The 17,305-nt window shown below is 41.7% G+C and overlaps 2 pseudogenes; one reads left to right on the top strand and one right to left on the bottom strand.

The window, feature by feature from the left end:
* Nucleotides 1–520: 520 nt before the first annotated feature.
* On the top strand, nucleotides 521–1,652 carry LOC147452058 (translation factor GUF1 homolog, mitochondrial pseudogene; annotated as a pseudogene).
* Nucleotides 1,653–16,915: 15,263 nt separating this feature from the next.
* LOC147452057 (U1 spliceosomal RNA) lies at nucleotides 16,916–17,061 on the bottom strand (annotated as a pseudogene).
* Nucleotides 17,062–17,305: the final 244 nt, after the last annotated feature.

Raw genomic sequence — 17,305 nt, 5'->3', positions numbered from 1 at the left:
TTGTCATCTCAGCTAGTCTGAGCCCCACAAACGTGAGGACTGCACACATCGGCAAACAAATGGTCCATGCAGGCCACACAGCCTCTTCTACTTCGAGTGCATGTTTATCTCCCAACTCTCACTCCCTACCTTCCACCACCTATAGCGTGCCTATACGCTGCTCGCCCTGCTTTTGACGACAACCAGCAAATTGTGCCATGCAAAGTGATCGCCCACTCTCAGTCTCTTCGCCACACACACACAATCACTTTTGTCCATTATTTTATTATTAATTATTTTCATGTTTTGCATGGCGTCAGCAAGCCTCAACCAACGAGATAGTTTCTCTCTCTCTGTCTCTCATCAGTTGGTGGACCCTTAAGCCTCTCTTCCCATGCATCCACTGTTCTACAGAATACCTACCCCGAGATGTTCCTCAAGTCCTACGCTACCACCTACTGCGGCCATTTCCACCGCCGCACCTTTTGTGGGCTACCCTTGCTGCACTAACATCACATAACCATCCGAGCAGCCCAGCCTGATGCCGAAATCCCTGCAGCCATGGGCTGCCCACATTGACTTTGGGTGAAGCATGCTGGTGCCCAACCACACACACATAGACAAACATGAGCTTGTTGAGATAAATAGAGGCTTGAGGCAACAGCCATGCAACACGCCTTTCTCACATCGACCGCAATGATTACCTTCCTGACATTACCCAAAACTTTTCCATCATCGCCCACATTGACCACGGAAAATCCACCGTGGCTGATCGCCTTCTTGTACTCCCAGGCACCATCAAGAAGGGCCATGGACAGCCTTAGTATCTCGACAAGCTCCAGGTGGAAAGGGAAAGAGGCATCCCTGTTATGAGGGAAAATCTTGATGAAGCAAGTTGCGCTTCTCCTCTTGCAAGAAGATCCTATCTTCTGCATCTTATTGACACACCAGGCCATGTGGACTTTAGTTATGAGGTTTCAAGTTCGCTTGCTACTTGTAGTTGATGTAGCACAAGGTGTGCAAGCTCAGACCATGGCTAATTTTTACTTAGCATTTGAGGTTGATCTGATTATCATTCCAGTTCTTAATAAAATAGATCAAGCTAAAGCTGAGCCTGGAAGAGTCAAAGAACAGATGAAGTCCATATTCGAAAAAATCCGAAAGGTGCACTTCTTACGTCCGCCAAGACAGGGGAAGGCCTCTCAAAGGTTTTACGCTTTGTTGTTGAGAGGATCCCTTCTCGAGAAGGATTGCTTGCTTCTCTTTTACGTATGTTGCTTCTTGATTATTATTACGATGAGTACAGAGGTGTCATTTGCCATGTTGTTGGTATGTTGCGAAAGGGGGACACGATAGCATCAATGGGTACAAGGCAAAGTTATGAAGTCATGGATGTAGGGATTATGTATCCAGAGCTTACACCTACTGGACTGCTATTGAGTGGTCAAGTAGGGTACATTGTTACTGGAATGAGATCCACCCATGAAGCACTAGTTGTGACACCTTACATCATGTTGAAACCTCACTGACACCTCTACCTAGTCTTAAGCCGGCAAAACACTTGGTGTTTGGTGGAGTTTAAAGGAGATGGATCAGATTTTGCATTTCTTAGCCATGCAATTGAACGACTTACTTGCAATGAGTTTCTTACCGGCACCCATATATTGGATTAGATCCACCCAGATTCTATCCATTTGATCTCATTATTCTAAATGTCTAGTCTCTACCCTCACACAGTCAAATATCTCCCTCTGTGAATGTCTCTCCTCGTGTTGCCCCACTCTAGCATAAACAACCTGAGGACTCTCATAACTCTAATGAGTGGTCTCACACACTAAATAGACAATGCAAGTGGCTTCATATCTCATAGTATACTGGACGACGACACATGTGATGTAGCTTTATCTTTGTCTCTATACCCTAGTCTCTACTTGTATTCCCCCGTCCCCTTTCCCTTCCCCCCCCCCCCCCACCCTCCCCCTTCCCCCCCTCAGAATTACGTTGACGATATGCCCCATCGACGATTACAATATGACTAAGGCAAAAAGCATTTGGAACACCACTACGACTTATGCTGGAGACGACCACACTCAAGCTTCATAAAGTGCTCATAAGAATTAGGTTTATATAACTCTAATATCTTCAATGGATTCCATCACACTATTTGCAGAAATTAAATTTTACTTCTAATCTTTAGATATTTTTGGCAAGACTTGCATGATTTTGGGTACGTAGCAATGCTATTCGCATTTTATTTTAAGTTGGTTAATATTAACACACGTTAGTTCATGCTCATACTACTACTGCCAGCTTGCTCGGTGACCCCTTTTCGCAACTTCATCTAATTGTGACATGGCTATATTGCATGCTCTTTTGCCCTTCTGTCGACCACGGTTGTCAAATGTTCTGCATTCTTCCTTCGAGACTTGCAATTTGTAGGACTTACTAAATTTTGAAGATTTTATTGGTTTATCTCCTCTTCGAATGGCTCATTATTTAATGTACAATAGCACTGCTCAACCCCCATACCTTTATTCGATTTATCGTAATTCACAGGAAATTAAAAATTATTTGTTTTGCTTGACTTTAATCAAATTCAAAGGAAATTTTGTGAGATAATTTTGAGATGCTTTTTCAGTAAGCTATGCAGCTACTCATATGAGCTACAATACTCTGGGATAGTGCATAACAATTTGTAAGTGCTTTGATATACTGCACTGTGATGTCAACAACATAGTAAATATTTTTCCTTTATGTCTTGCCTAGTCCATTGGTCACACACACATAGATTCGCCGATCTAGGAAGTGTAGATACTCATCTCGGTGCAGATCCGTCGATTTAGGAAGCACAATAATAAACTTCAGATCTATAATTTTTAAACAATACCCAATGCAGATCCGTCGATTTAGGCAGGATTAGTGCAGATTCGCCGATTTGGGCAGCACGTTTTATTGGTGTAGACTCGCCGGATGAGGCAACACCGATCACAAAATCATGCTGCAGTGGCTGGCCACCACTCTAACTGGTATGATTTTGTTACCCGGGTACACAAATTGAAGGATATTTGAATTTGGATTTGAAATGGGTACATGTTGACACATTTTTTGATTTGGATTTGGAATGGATATATGTTGATTTTCTATCGCGATAGTATTGAACTTGAGAATGATGGGAATAGATTATTAAATGATGAGTGTGACCAATGATATCCTGATTCATCAGGGTATGACATATACTGCTTATTCTAGTGGTATGGGACACTAGAATAGGTAGAATATGGATGACGGCAGGCATAAGCTAATGTTGTAGTTTCATAACTTTTTCTTTTATTATGTGATGTTTTTGACACAACATACTAAGTACTGTTTTTGACAAGTACTGTTTGCAGATTTTTATCTTCGCAACTGAGGACAGTTGCTTTCCAACGGAGAGGTATGTTATAGAATTGATATTTTATTATCTATTGCAGCTGACAGGTGGCAATAGCATCAACAAATAATGGATTATGCAGAAGGATGTTACATTTTATGTATATTTGATTATTCAAGTGCTCTTTGTGAGCTTTGGCCAATTATGTCCGGCCGGCCAGTTTGTACTCACTTTGACCATTCAAGAATCTATAAATCAAATATGTGCAAGAGGGAAAGGGTCACTCTTGCACGGGGGGAGATTGCACCGAGCGCCTGTGTCTATTCTTATCTCTCTCTCTCTCTCTCTCTCTCTCTCTCTCTCTCTCTCTCTCTCTCTCTCTCTCTCTCTCTCTCTCTCTCTTTCTCTCTCTCTCTCTCTCTCTCTCTCTCTCTCTCTCTCTCTCTCTCTCTCTCTCTCTCTCTCTCTTGCCGTGCCGGTGTGGCACTCCACTCTAGGAGGCGTATCTGCACGTGCTCTACTTCTCTCTCTCGCTCGATGTCTCTCTATGTTGTGTATGGCATGGGATATGTGCGAGGATGGTTGTCGGGTATTCAGCTTTGTCGATTCTTAGGCTTGCCATATGTTGTTTTCTCTGTTTTGCAGGGCCACCGCGTTCTCCGTTTGTAGCAGTCATACTATACATGGAGAAGCAAGCAGCCATCTATGTTGAATAATCCAGCTGCTAAGCCTCCTCACACCGGCATACATGGTGCATACCCTCAAGGCGGTGATCACTCTAATGCCAGATGTATCAGATTTCAGCTGTCAGATGATGTTACTCCGACCAAAGTTGGTCGATTCTAAGAGTGTGTTTTGCACTACTAAGGATGTTGGCAGCTGAGGGGTAAAGGGCTAAAGTAGGAATAAAGACCCGGAAATGCAAGTGGGGGTAGAAGTGTATATATAATGTGGTCTATTAGGCCAAAAGAACTCCAAAAACGTCTAATTGGGGTAGTGGGTCCAAGTGTTCAAAGTGTTCAACTCCGGGAAGTGTTCAAAGTGTTGAACTCTAGGATGTAGTGTTCGAAGTGCTCTAGAAGCCGGTCCAGATACGCCTTAAATGAAGCTCCCATGGCAAAGTTATGATGGTTTCAATCTGAAAGGTTTTGCAGATTCTCGATGGGTAGGGTAGATGAGGACATGTGGTCAAGGCTGATTTTAGTAGGTAAACAAAGAGTACTCGAGTTGTGGAGCATAGAGGTCCTTCTGAATTGATAATCGGATCCCAAATGTGTAAGATATGGACAATTTTGCAAATTGTTGGGGCGAGGGCCTGTTTTGAACCGCTTTGTCTGCCTTGAAGAATGTGCCATCAGGCATTTTTTGAAGCTGGACAAGGTTTGAAAAGGTAGTATGTGTTGCATGGAGGTAACAAAGAGAGTTGGATCATTAAATGAAGTCACTTGGGCCAAGATATTGCAGTTAAAAATTTGGATCAAAAGATGGCGGTTGCTAGGCAATTTTTTCCAATTCAGGTCTACTCGGTTGAGTGGCTTGGTGAAGTCAATGTACCATGAAGATAGAATATCTCATCATTGGGGATGGTAGCTTCCAGTGGGTTTTGTTGGCTTGGGAATTCGATCACTGGGCAGAGAGTTGCAGGGTCTTGAAGGAAGGGGGGGGGGAAGGGTTTTATTAAAGTTTTTTAATGAACTTGGAGGTATTTTTGGTGGGCTTGGAAGGGCAAGGCCTCGCGGCTTGCCATGTGTCCAAGTTGTCCCATATGCGGAGTTCGAGTGTAGGCAACCGAGGTATTTATCCCAGATGGGGGCACCACTTAAGAGCATCAAGAGAGAGAGAGAGAGAGAGAGAGAGAGAGAGAGGAGCTCTCTTGGCTATGGCTTCTAGTGCCGTTGGCGCTATTGAGCAGGTGCATGTGGTGTTTGTGGTTGGAGTCATTAGCGTGCATTGGCCATTGGATATTGACGACACTTTAGGGTAGGTGATGATATGGCCGTATGGCCAGGGGGCCCCTTAGGGGCCCATTCTTTTATTGAGGAGGACATGCACCCAAGGGGTTGTCATAGCACCGTGACATCCCCTTAGGCGCCCATTCTATTATTGAGGAGTACATGCACCCAAGGGGTTGTCACAGCCCTGGGGGGATGTCACAGCACCGTGACATCCCCCCAGGGCTCAAGAGGGTGACTCACATGCGGCAAAGCCAAGTGGTGCCATGAATGATAAATAGGGACTACCAATTGAATTAAAATGATTAAAAAGGCTAAGAGAGGCTCCCTTGAGCTGCACAACCAAAAAACCCCCACTTTTTGTTTGTTCTTTTGAAAGTAGAACTCCCTATAAGAGGAATTTTTTAAAAGTTGTAAGGGCCTTTTGCCATTGTGAGTTTGTAACGGGTGAAGAGGAGGAATGCTCTGTACAAGCCACGGTGGTCCTGTAAACTTTTGCAAAATAAGCTTGCCATTGCCCCCCTTCTTGGTGTCGATTTCCCACTCCCCCTCCTTTCTTTTCTGTTCGTGTTCTTTGCTTGGTACAGTTTCCCATGTCGGTGTGGTTGGGTGCAACCCGAAACCGAGGTCTTTGTGTGCAAAGGGGGGGAGAGAGAGAGAGAGAGAGAGAGAGAGAGAGAGAGAGAGAGAGAGAGAGAGAGGATTGTGTGTGTTTGCAGTGTGAAACAGAAGTTTTGGGCATGTGGTATGTGCTTGAGCTCTCCGAGGAGTGTATGCGTGTGTTGTTGTACCAAAACGAGTGTGTGTAGGTAACTTTGTGTTGATTTCGAGGGTGAAAACTAGTGGTTAGGGGTGCTATGATTTCCCTAGGCTGTAGAGAGGCGTACATTGTGTGTTCCAAGTGTGTATCCCCTTTCCCCTTACCATCTTTTAGTGCCCCCACTAAGGAGCACACTGATTGCTAGTGAAGAATCACAGTTTTTACATTGGTGGAGATGGTGTCTCAAAGTTATGGTCCGATTTTGGTAGGCGAGGAGAATCCCAATGAGTGGATTGCTGATTTCAAACTAAGTATACTGTCATTTCATATGCCTATTGAAGACAGCATGATCCAAACTTTTTTGTTGGTGATGCATGGTAAAGCTAAAGTATGGTGTGATGCATTGGAAGGCGAGCCGAGGTAGGCATGACTAGCTCTACGAGCTCGTTTCTTGCATTATTTTTGCAGGGAAGCGTCTCTTGTTGAGATGGATGTGAAGCTCAAAGTTTTCAAGCAAGACGTAAGTGAATATTTCAATTTGTTCTGGTTGGATAGACTTAGAGACAGCTATGCAGCTAGCTAATGGGGATTATTTCAAGATGGATAAACTTATGGCGTGTCTACATCCAAAAGTTAGAAAAAAGGTAAATTTTGAAAGTCCAAAAAAGTACAATGGTGCGATGGCAATTGCATGATAAAAAAGCAAGAAGATAAAAAAGAAAATTGAGTAGGGTGTAGTGGGCTACGAGAAGGTGGCTCCTATCCAACCTCAGAACCCTCGAGAAGTGGTCCAGGAGGAGAACCATGGTAATAGGGGTATAGCAGTTGTGCCAAAAAATTGGGTGCAAACGGTTCAAGACTTGTCGGAGCATATGCAAGAGTTAAGGCTAAGTGTGATGGGTAGGGGCCAACCAACAGGAGCAAGAGGTAGGGTGAGACCATTGTTTGGCATGTGCTATAACCATGGAGAAGAAGGATACGATGAACCAGATAGTCCCTAGCCACTAAGAAAGAGAGGAGGTATGTACCCTCTATTTGGCAAAGGTAGAGGACAAGGGCAGTACAATGGCCATAGATAACAAGTAGGTGAAAAATAAAGTACAGTTGGCCCCAACTAATCGTGGTGAGATCCCTAGGGTGAACATCATTGGGGTGGATAAGCAAGAGGTTGAAGTGTTGGTCAATAAGAGGATAAGAGTGGAAAGGAAGACAGAGATCAAGAGGAAAACAGGGCTGGCAAAGGTAAAGAGAAGGTGTACAAGGGTAGAGAGCAGCCTGAGACCAACATGAGGAGAAGGGCCGCGAGATCAAGTAAGCAGATTTTGAGTTAGGACGCGGCTACCCCGAATATGATTTGGTAAGTGATGTCCAAAGTCAAAAAGCTAATATAGCATTTGGGCAATTTTTGGCTTTGAATTCAAATTGAGGAGGCAATGGTCCACAAGCATTAACACAAGTCTACCAAAAGCTAAGGGCAATGTGCATGCAATGCAAAATATGGCGGGCAATCCGGGTGATGTTCTTCCTCTTGTAGATGCAGTCACCAAGAAACGGATGTAGATACAAGCTTACATAGATTATGGAGCACATGTATGTGTGATGGTAGAGGCAACTATGAAGGAAGCACATGTAAAGGTGGTAGCCGGGTCAAATGTGAAAATGAGGATGACCAACCATGCTAAAGCTAGGTGCTTGGGTGTGGCTCAAAACGTGAAGGTGAAGGTGATGTGTATTGAATGTTTAATAGATTTTTTTGCGATGAAGGCAGGTGACAACACATACCCTATCATTTTGGGGAGGAAATGGCTTCTTGCTATTAGAGCTTAGCAAGATTGGGAGAGCGGGGTGTTTATCTTGCCTGACAGGGAGAAACAAAGGATAATAGTGCTAGATTTGAAGGGCAAAGAGAGCCGTGCTCATCCTATGGTGGCAAGAGATGAAGAGAATATCACAACTAGCTATGAGTACAAGACTGAGACTACATATGATGAAGTCTACACATATAGAGAGCAAGAAGAGAGTGAAGATGATATGCTAAAGATTGATGTAGATTTATTTGTTGTCATGGTGGAAATTTCTCTTGAGAAAGAGGAGGTGTAACCACAGGTTCATGGCATAGGGGCAAAGGAAATAACAAGTGTCCTCAGCAAGGATTTGTCATGTGCATCTTATCCCAATCTTTTTGAGACGGAGTACACGGATCAATAGGTGCAAAGGGAGTGGAACACAAAATTGTTCTCAAAGAAGGATATAAACCGAAAGCATGGAAGCTGAGAAGACTAGGAGAGATACAAAAGGAAGCCTTTTGGCAGGGGATAAACAAATTGTTGCCTACAGGTATCATCTACTCTGTGAAGGAATCAGAGGGTCTTGGATGGTTTATGACTCCAAAGAAGAACATGAAGTCAAGATTATGTGTCGACTACAATCCATTGAATGTAGCCATAAAGCAGAACCACTATTCTATGCCATTTTAGGATGAGATATTGAATGAGGTGGCTGAGCAAGAAAGGTATTCAATTATGGATGGATTTTCAGTGTATTTCCAGATAGGTATCGCATTTCAAGACCAATTGAAGACTACATTCATCTCTCCATGGGGATGTTTTTCCTATCGGCAATATGTCGTTTGGGATGGTAAATGCCTATGTTACTTTCTAGGATGGTCCCTATTTGGGCAGGTTTATCAGGGTATTCATGGATGATATTGGTTGTTATAGCTTGCAATGTTTTTCTGATGCACAATGTCACTGGCAACTTTTTTGTAAAGAAGGCCTCTGAGGTACATGGATCGCAATCCATGTTCCTCCACAGATTCTGCTCAAACTTTATAAATTTCTTCTAGTGAGTTTTCTAAGGGCCTTGGATACCAAATTTTTGGTTTTGGGTCAGCGTTTAGGTCTCTACCATCAAATTTCTAGAATTTTAGAGTTATGGTCGTTCCATCTAAATACGGTTTTCAACACTGTTTGCTTTGATCTTTCAACCCAAATTTGATGGAATTGGTTTCTACCTACCCTACTCATATGTACTAAAAAGAAACTAGAAACAAAAATAATCAAAATAACGTAAATGAAAGTCATAGCGAAAAATGAAATAGCACTCTAAAAATATAGAGACAATCAAAGAATGAAATGCTTTTGACTATCTCACTCACAACTCTCTTTACCTATAGAGAATAGATTTAGCAAGTCCTTGACCTTTAGACTCTATCAAGCACTAAACCCTGTGTCTAGCTGCTTCACTTTGCTAAGGTGTAAACGGAATGGTAAGACAAATCTTTGGAAAAAGAACGCTCTAAACACACACTATAAAAGGATCATTCCTTCGACAACGACGCCAATGTTAGCGGATCGTCATGATTAGGCGTCTGTAGCATAGCTGTTTGGCACTAACATAATGTCAATACTCAGGGAAGCTCGGATGGGGCATGTAGACTCTTTGAGGTTGTCAGTACTCAAGAAGTGTGCCTAACAAGCAAACACATCAACTCAACAAGAAAACCACCACTCGATGATTGGAAAATATGCCTATGTCCTTTCTTACTGCTCTAGGTCATCATGCCATTTTGTTGACTAAACAGACTCGGATCGTCACAAAACTTTGAGGGAAGCTTCACTAGGCTTAAAGGGACAAGTATACAAAGTCTCATCCAAGTTTGTCAAGGTACATGGATCACGATCCATTATTACCCAAGTCACAAAAATTGAAACAAAATTATCCAAACAGGTCGCCCTAAGGTCTAATAACACTCTCCTAAGGTCAAAACATTGAAAAATAGTGATTTAATCACTCAAATATGAAGAGTAGGCTTGTAGACACATAGTCACAAACAACAACAGAATTTGCAATGCTTACACTAGAATGAAAGAGCAAAGAAAGAGGAACAAATTGCAAGTTTTAGAATCAAAATCACACTAGCCAATCAAAAAATACGTTGATTACAAGTTGGAGATAAGAAGCTGATTGAGCGTACGTACAACAGAGCTCTTTCTTCTCCAAAAGATAAGGCTCCTTTCACATTAAGGTTATTGCTAGGGCTTTCTAAATGGCCAATGGCCGACTCACATGGGCCTTCATAGATATCATGAAATAATTACAACTCAGGAAATCGATTGCTACTTTGGAATCAAGATTTACACACAATGTAGCTACACTAGCTCAGAAAAATAATAGAGTGCAAATGCATTAAAAATGTGGTTTTCAGTTACGCGGGTGCCCGTTTAGTGAGTCCACCAACAAAGTGCCAATAGAGTTGCATGAGACATCTGGACAACCCAATTGGAGATAGAGATCACCAAAAGAGATAGAAGCTTAACATGTGACTTGGACAAAGGATAAGGAGAAAGAGTATGGGGAATAGGAACATGGGAAGAGCTTGGAGAATGTTTGTCTATGCCACCTACCATGGCAAAAATTATCTACAAATCCATTAAAGAGTTCTTTATAATTCATAGCAAGGCAAGAAGAGTGGCAACAATACATCAAGCAAATGATGCACAAATTGATCACTTTATGTAGATAATATGCTAGATCAACAATTTGACCCCAAAGTACTTGATAAAAGTAAAGGTAGAAAGAGATATGCCATTGTCAAAAATCAAAAACCCAAAGTACTTGATTAAAGTAAAGGTAGAGAGAAAGGGCTGATTGGAAGCCAATAATCAAAAACTTCTAAGAGTTGTTTATGAATGCCTCCCACTGAAAAGTACAAGATGAAAAGGGAGTTTATGGAATTAACCACATTGCAGAATGCATACATTACAAATAATCAAGGGAGTATACATTGAATTAACCTCCTACCCTTGGGAAAGAAGTTGCTCATGGTATGATCATGAATATGATTTGAGGGCCAATCCTTAGAATATCAGTTTTCCAAACATTCCAAGAATCATCTTTACAAAGATTGTAGAAGTTCATGGAAGTGCTCTATTTTATGATCAGATTTAAGTATGCTAGGTTTTCCCATCCTACACTCCATGGATGATTGCTTGCTTTATGCCTATATTTTGTGGTTCATGTATGTGACTATGGGCTACATTAGAAGACCTAGGAAAAAAGTTGGAGTTTCCATTTATAATGATACTTGGGGGAGCCAACACATTCAACCACACCTCTCTTCCCATGTAAAGGTACACAGAGCATGTGCAACTAGTTGATGCCATGCCTACTGCTTTATGGGCATAAACTCTAAATCGTCCTTAAAGAGGGTAGTAAACAATGACCTATGCATTATCTCGATAGTGGACATGATTGCATCTCTCATTATAAGAAGCATGTGTACGAGTCAATAACAAGACCTCAACTAGGCTAGGGGGGACTTTAGGATCTCTCTACCATACAATGCTTTAGACGGGCTAATCCTTGTAGAGGATTGAGAAAATGTATTGTATGCATGTGTTGCATATGGTAGGATTTCATCCCAATGCTAATGCAATGGATCAACATATGTAGCAACAACTTAAATTTAATTGTCCAATTCACGAGTTTTGTGAGCGATTTGTTTGGGGATGATAGGGAGATGTGAAGAGCTATTGAATACCAAAGCATTTTGTTAGTAATTGCATCACTTCACTCTTATAGCAATTGTTGGTGATGTATGTGCCTATAGGCTAGGGGGCACTTTAGGATCTCTACCATACAATGCTTTAAATGGGCTTATTCTTGTAGAGGATTAAGTAGATGTATTGTATGCATGTGTTGCATATGGTAGGATTTCATCCCAATAATAAAGCAATAGATCAACATAGGCAACCATGACTTATTTAATTGTTCAATTCAAGATTTTTGCATGCCCATTTGTTTGGGGGGTGATAGGGATATGTGAAGATCCATTGAATGCCAAAGAAACCTGTAAGTAATTGCATCACTTCACTCTTATAGCGATGATTGTTAATAGATGTGTGTGTATGTGTGGAGTCAAGAGGACAAACCAGTGTTTCATCCATGGGTTGATGCATCCTAGTGGTGCCAATCTCATGCAAGATGCATCATGTGATGACATGGTGCTTAAGTAATAATTCAAGTAGGATGATGAACCATCTTATTAATCCTCTTGTATTTCACGGCTTGTTCACCAAATAGAGTAAGTCTTGATGATCCACAAATTAGAAGAACTTGTTAGCTAATAAGTAATATCTGAATTTTTTGATTGCATACACCATTCCAAGAACTTCCCTTTCAGTAGTTCTGTAATTTTTTTCTGCTAGGATTAGCTGTCGTATATGATATAGGAAAATCCATAGTCCTCTCTCTTGGCTGAGCTAATATAAAACCAATAGCAAAACTTGAAGCATCATACACATGGCCACACACACCAATATCTGCACCAAAATACCCAAAGCGCCCAAATAGCTGGGAAAAGGTGACATCTCATGTCGCATGCTTAGACAATGCCCCGTGTCCATCACATGCTACTTCTTTCATTAACTCTATCGCTGGAGAATTCAATGCTTGCAAGTCTTTGCTTTAACCTTCATCTTGGTCTTTGACTTAACGTTCATCTTGGTCTTTGACTTGATCCTTTTTTCGTTGTCGGAAAATTGTATTCATTGGTTAAGCCTTCATGTGATTTGCTGCCTCTATTGGAGCTTGAGCAAGAGCTTTTTGGAATGCAGAAAATACTTTCAAGTCCACCAACTGCATTTCTTCTTGCAAGACCACCAACACTTTCAAAACTTGCAGCATTTTAGAATGCCATGCTCATATTAGTTTGTCATCCTCGACCTTTGTTGCAATCTCTGTCAAGCGTGTCTTAGAATGCTTTTGTTGCACCAATTCTTGCTACCAATAAGACGACCAAGGGACCCACCAACCTAGCACTCTGATACCCCTATTAGGGGACATGGCTATGGTGGGTGGAAGTGAAGCTTAGCCATGAGAGGAGGGTGAGTAGAAGAAATAGAATGAGAGAGAGAGAGAGAGAGAGGCCGATCGCAAAGAAAATAACACACTATATTTTTCTTGATGAATCATTTACAATATATAACGACTAAAATTAGCTACTCCAACTTGCATGCATGGATCACAAAAGGATTTGTGTGTATATATATCTATCTATCACAAGACTGTTTCCCATGGGCTATACCCAATAGCTCAAAGAAAATCACACATTATATTTCTCTTGATAAATCATTTACATTATGTAACGACTAAAATTAGCTACTCCAACTTGCAATCACAAAAGGAGTGGTGTGTATATCTATATATCACAAGAGTATTTCCCATGGTGTAGACCCAATAGTAAGATCTTGAAACCCAACAAGGGGGGTTCTTAGTTTTAGCCTTTCCTTTTTCTAATGTTATTAGGTACAGAGTTATGTTCTCTAGGTATAGTGCAAAAGTGAGAAGGTTTTTTTATCACTGTTAGGTAAAGAGTTCTATGCTCCAGGTGTAGTTGAAGATTGAGAAGGAGATGAGTTGTGGTTCTTACCATTATTCTTACCACTGTGCTAAGTTTTTTCGTTCCTATAAAATACTTGACTTGTTCTCCTTCGATTTACCTTTGGTGTGCTTCATTTCTTGCTTAACACTAGAATGGTAATAGGACACTTTTATGTCCTTGGACACTTTTGTGTCCTGTTAAGTGACCATTTTCCTTGAATTATTTGAAGAGTATGAAAATGAATTTCTAGGTGCTATATATCCACAAAGTTTCCTTATGAGCTGAACAAAACTTAGCATTTTTTTTGGAGTATCGATCTCACCATTAACCTTACTCTTGCACAACATTTTTGAACCTAAACTGTGTGAAAAAACGGGTCCTGTTTTTGGCTTTTTTTTCAAATTTTGGCAACTATACCACTCTAAACTTCATGTTTGTGAGGTTTAGATGGCTAGAGGTTAGGCCTTCATAGTTCTCAACATGTTTTGATGCTTGTAGGGAGAGCTAAGTGTTAAAATTGAAAGTTATGACCAATTTACAAGAATTGCATAATCCAATTTTTTGGCCAAAATTAGCACTTTTATGATTTTTTTGGTGGCTTTCTTGATATCCAGATTCAATTTTGATTGTGTAAGTGTAATGTATAACATAAAGCTAATCTTCCTTGAGTTTTGGGGGACCTAATATGCTATATAGCATAGTATATGATGATGGTTGAGTTTTTTGATTGCTGAAGAATACGATACATTTTAGAGTAGCAAGTATAACTTTCTCAATATTGCTAGTTTCTTAGGCCAATTGTGTGTATTTTGTAGGTAGTAACCATATCTAATCATAGACTACAAACTTGGCTAGATATTGAGTAGTTTCTATGGGTTTTTAGAGGTCATAATGCTAAACCCAGTTTTTTCATGTTTGCTGTATTTAGCACTTTATCATTGCCCCCAAGGTTCCAATTGTAAGAGATCCATTATCCTTTTGACATGCTCCATGGCTCCTTTTGAATCCAAAGGCCCAAAGGGAACTAAGAAAACATGTATATAGTATCTGTATTGACCGTGACTATAGAAATTTTGATGATAGGTCCGCAGAATGGCAAAAATGCAACTTTTTTGTACCTTTTTTTTTTGCCCAAAAAAAAATTAGTGAGGTAAAAGCAACCATATGTTTTGGTCGCCAACCCATTGAAGTTAACGGGGCATTTTATCTCATGTCCTACAAAAATCCCCACTCTTATTTATATGCAATCAACCATCAGAAATTGTTGTTTTGGGCAAAATGCACTGGTCCATCAACTTTGGAGGCTTGTAGTGACCAAGGGATGAGCAAAATTACAAGTTTCTCATTTTTTCCATATGTAGTAGTTATTGAACTATAAGCTCATGAAGGGATTTTTCAAAATGAGTGGATCTACTATGGTTTTGGAATTTTTTCCCAAAACCCTGAAAGGAGACTTTTATGTCCTGTTAGGTTACCATTCTAGTGTTAAGACTTATCCTGACAGTGGCATTGTGATCAATAGGGTCTAAGACTTCTACATCGTATTTGATGTACTTGTCCAAACCAAAGAGGAAAGCCTCTTAGGAATCCTCATTTGAATTTCACAGGAATCTACAAAATACGGCAATAAAAAGACATAACAAAAATCCCATTTTGCTTAGGCCTTGTCAATCCTCTTTCAAGCGATCAAGGTATTGCGGTGGCATAAAGAGAGACTTGAGCTTGTCTTTGAACTCAACCCACCTATTAGATAGTGGCTTTCCATCCACGGCATGCTCATAGTGCCCGGCCATCTATGCCTCATGCGCGGCTTGATACCAATTAATGCCATCCAAGTGTAGTGATGTCCAAAAGCACCAGTTTATAAGCACCCCTACCAATGTTGTACGGCCACACACGCCAATATCTGCATCAAAAGATCCAAAGCGCCCAAATAGCTGGGAAAAGGTGACCTCTCATGTCGCATGCTTAGCCAATGCCCCATGGCCATTACATGCTGCTTCTTTCATTAACTCTGTCTCACTGGAGAATTGACTGCTTGCAAGTCTTGGACTTATCCTTCATCTTGGTCTTTCACTTTATCCTTTTTTCGTTGGCGGAAAATTGTGTTCATTGGTTGAGCCTTCATGTGTTTGTTTTGGTTCTTGCACTTCTGCTTCTCCTTGGAAGACTCTTTTCCCGTTGACTTGGACAGTGGCTTGTCCGATGGGTAAGTCAAGGAGCCTGAATGCATGGAGAAACTATTATTTGTGTGTTCCATGAGCTTCTGTTCTGGATGCTCTTGAATCTGCAAACCTCTTTAGACAATCTGCTACAAATCCCTCCAGAAAAGGGAGAAGCAATAGGAAAAAAAGTGTCCCAAAATTGTTGACAATTCGTAGCCAGGTATTGTCTTTCCGCATCCTTACATGTTTCCAAGCCGTAATCACGTCGTGCTCATAGTGCTCAGCCAACCATGCCAAAGTAAACGCTCTCTTGAACTTTACTCACGTTTTTAGAGCTTTACTATGGTCAACCACCATGTATGAGCACTGCCTTGGAGAAGAGACGTTGCCTTTTGTACCTGGCAAGCTGGAAAGAAGTTGCCCCCAAAGAAAGCGGTGTCAAACTGTTGTATGTAAGCAAGAGCTCGATGGGAATCCTTGAAGCCCAAACCAAAAAAGTGTCAAACCGTATTGCTTGACCCCCATCCTTCCAACTCTTTGGTCTTCTTTTCCAAGTTGTCAAATTCAGTGGCTCTCATGAAGTGGCTCTGCTCCTCTTCATCTTGGTCTTGGAGTTGAGGTTGATTGATCCTTTTTCGGTTGCCGGAAAATTGTATCTATTGGTTGAACCTTCATGTCTTTTGCATATCGAGGATGTTGGGAAGACTCCCTCTGTCCCGAGTTGTGCCTCAGGTTGTGTCACCTCCTTCCTCTTCATGTGCCAACTCCTCATCTTTTTTGATTCGGAGTCGTGAGGTGTGGCTACGTCCATGGCCCAAAAGCAACTGGCCACGATCTGCCTGCAGAGCGCAGACTTAAAACTTAAAACTCCCGTAGAAGCAAGGGCAGAAGAACAGCAAGCTCACCTCTTCCTCTTTGTTCCAAGATGTAATTGCAAAGATAATCACATAATCACATATCCTAATTCCAGGATTGCAGCTCCTTAAATGTTGTCAGGAGGTTTCACAATCTGCCTGCAGAGCGCAGACTTAAAACTTCAAAGCTTTCAGTGGAGGGGGGTGTGAGAGAGAACGACAAACCTGCAGAGCAAACACATGCAGACGATGATCGATGAGCGGAGACCTGGGGGGCTGCGCGAGGGATCGACAAATCTGCAGGGCACAGACATTTACGCACGATGAATTTCACTCAAGATAGAAATGGGGGCTCGCGTTCGATGAGCGGAGACCTGGGGGGCTGCGCGAGGGATCGACAAATCTGCAGGGCATAGACATTTACGCGCGATGAATTTCACTCAAGATAGAAATGGGGGCCGCGCGAACGCGAGCCCCCGCTGCCACAAATTATGACGTGCACTCTCCCGCAGAGGGGAGATGTCCGCAGTGCAATGGAGAGGCCGACCCTAGGCCATCGGCCTTCTTGCTCACCGATTGACCCGCCCATGTAAGTATGCCGCTTTTTATACTTGCGCCTAAAAGAGGCAATCCTTATGGGATATACTGGTAGCGTGCCTAGGACGTGGGTCGCCTCGCATGTAACACTTCACATGTGGCAGTTATTAGTGGAATATTCTCTTCTGCTTCCTTTCTCACGTTCGTTGTCGTGTATGGTGTAACCATCGTTGTACACCCAACTGGCATGATTATGCCAGCCTCGTTGCTTGCCGTAGTATATCCACCAATTCCTTCTCACGCT

The sequence above is a fragment of the Adiantum capillus-veneris genome, chromosome 8 (assembly GCF_014529385.1).
Source record: "Adiantum capillus-veneris isolate H3 chromosome 8, ASM1452938v2, whole genome shotgun sequence".
NCBI lineage: Eukaryota > Viridiplantae > Streptophyta > Polypodiopsida > Polypodiales > Pteridaceae > Adiantum > Adiantum capillus-veneris.
Note: the sequence above shows the minus strand (reverse complement) of the source record. Positions and strands in the feature narration are given on the sequence as shown.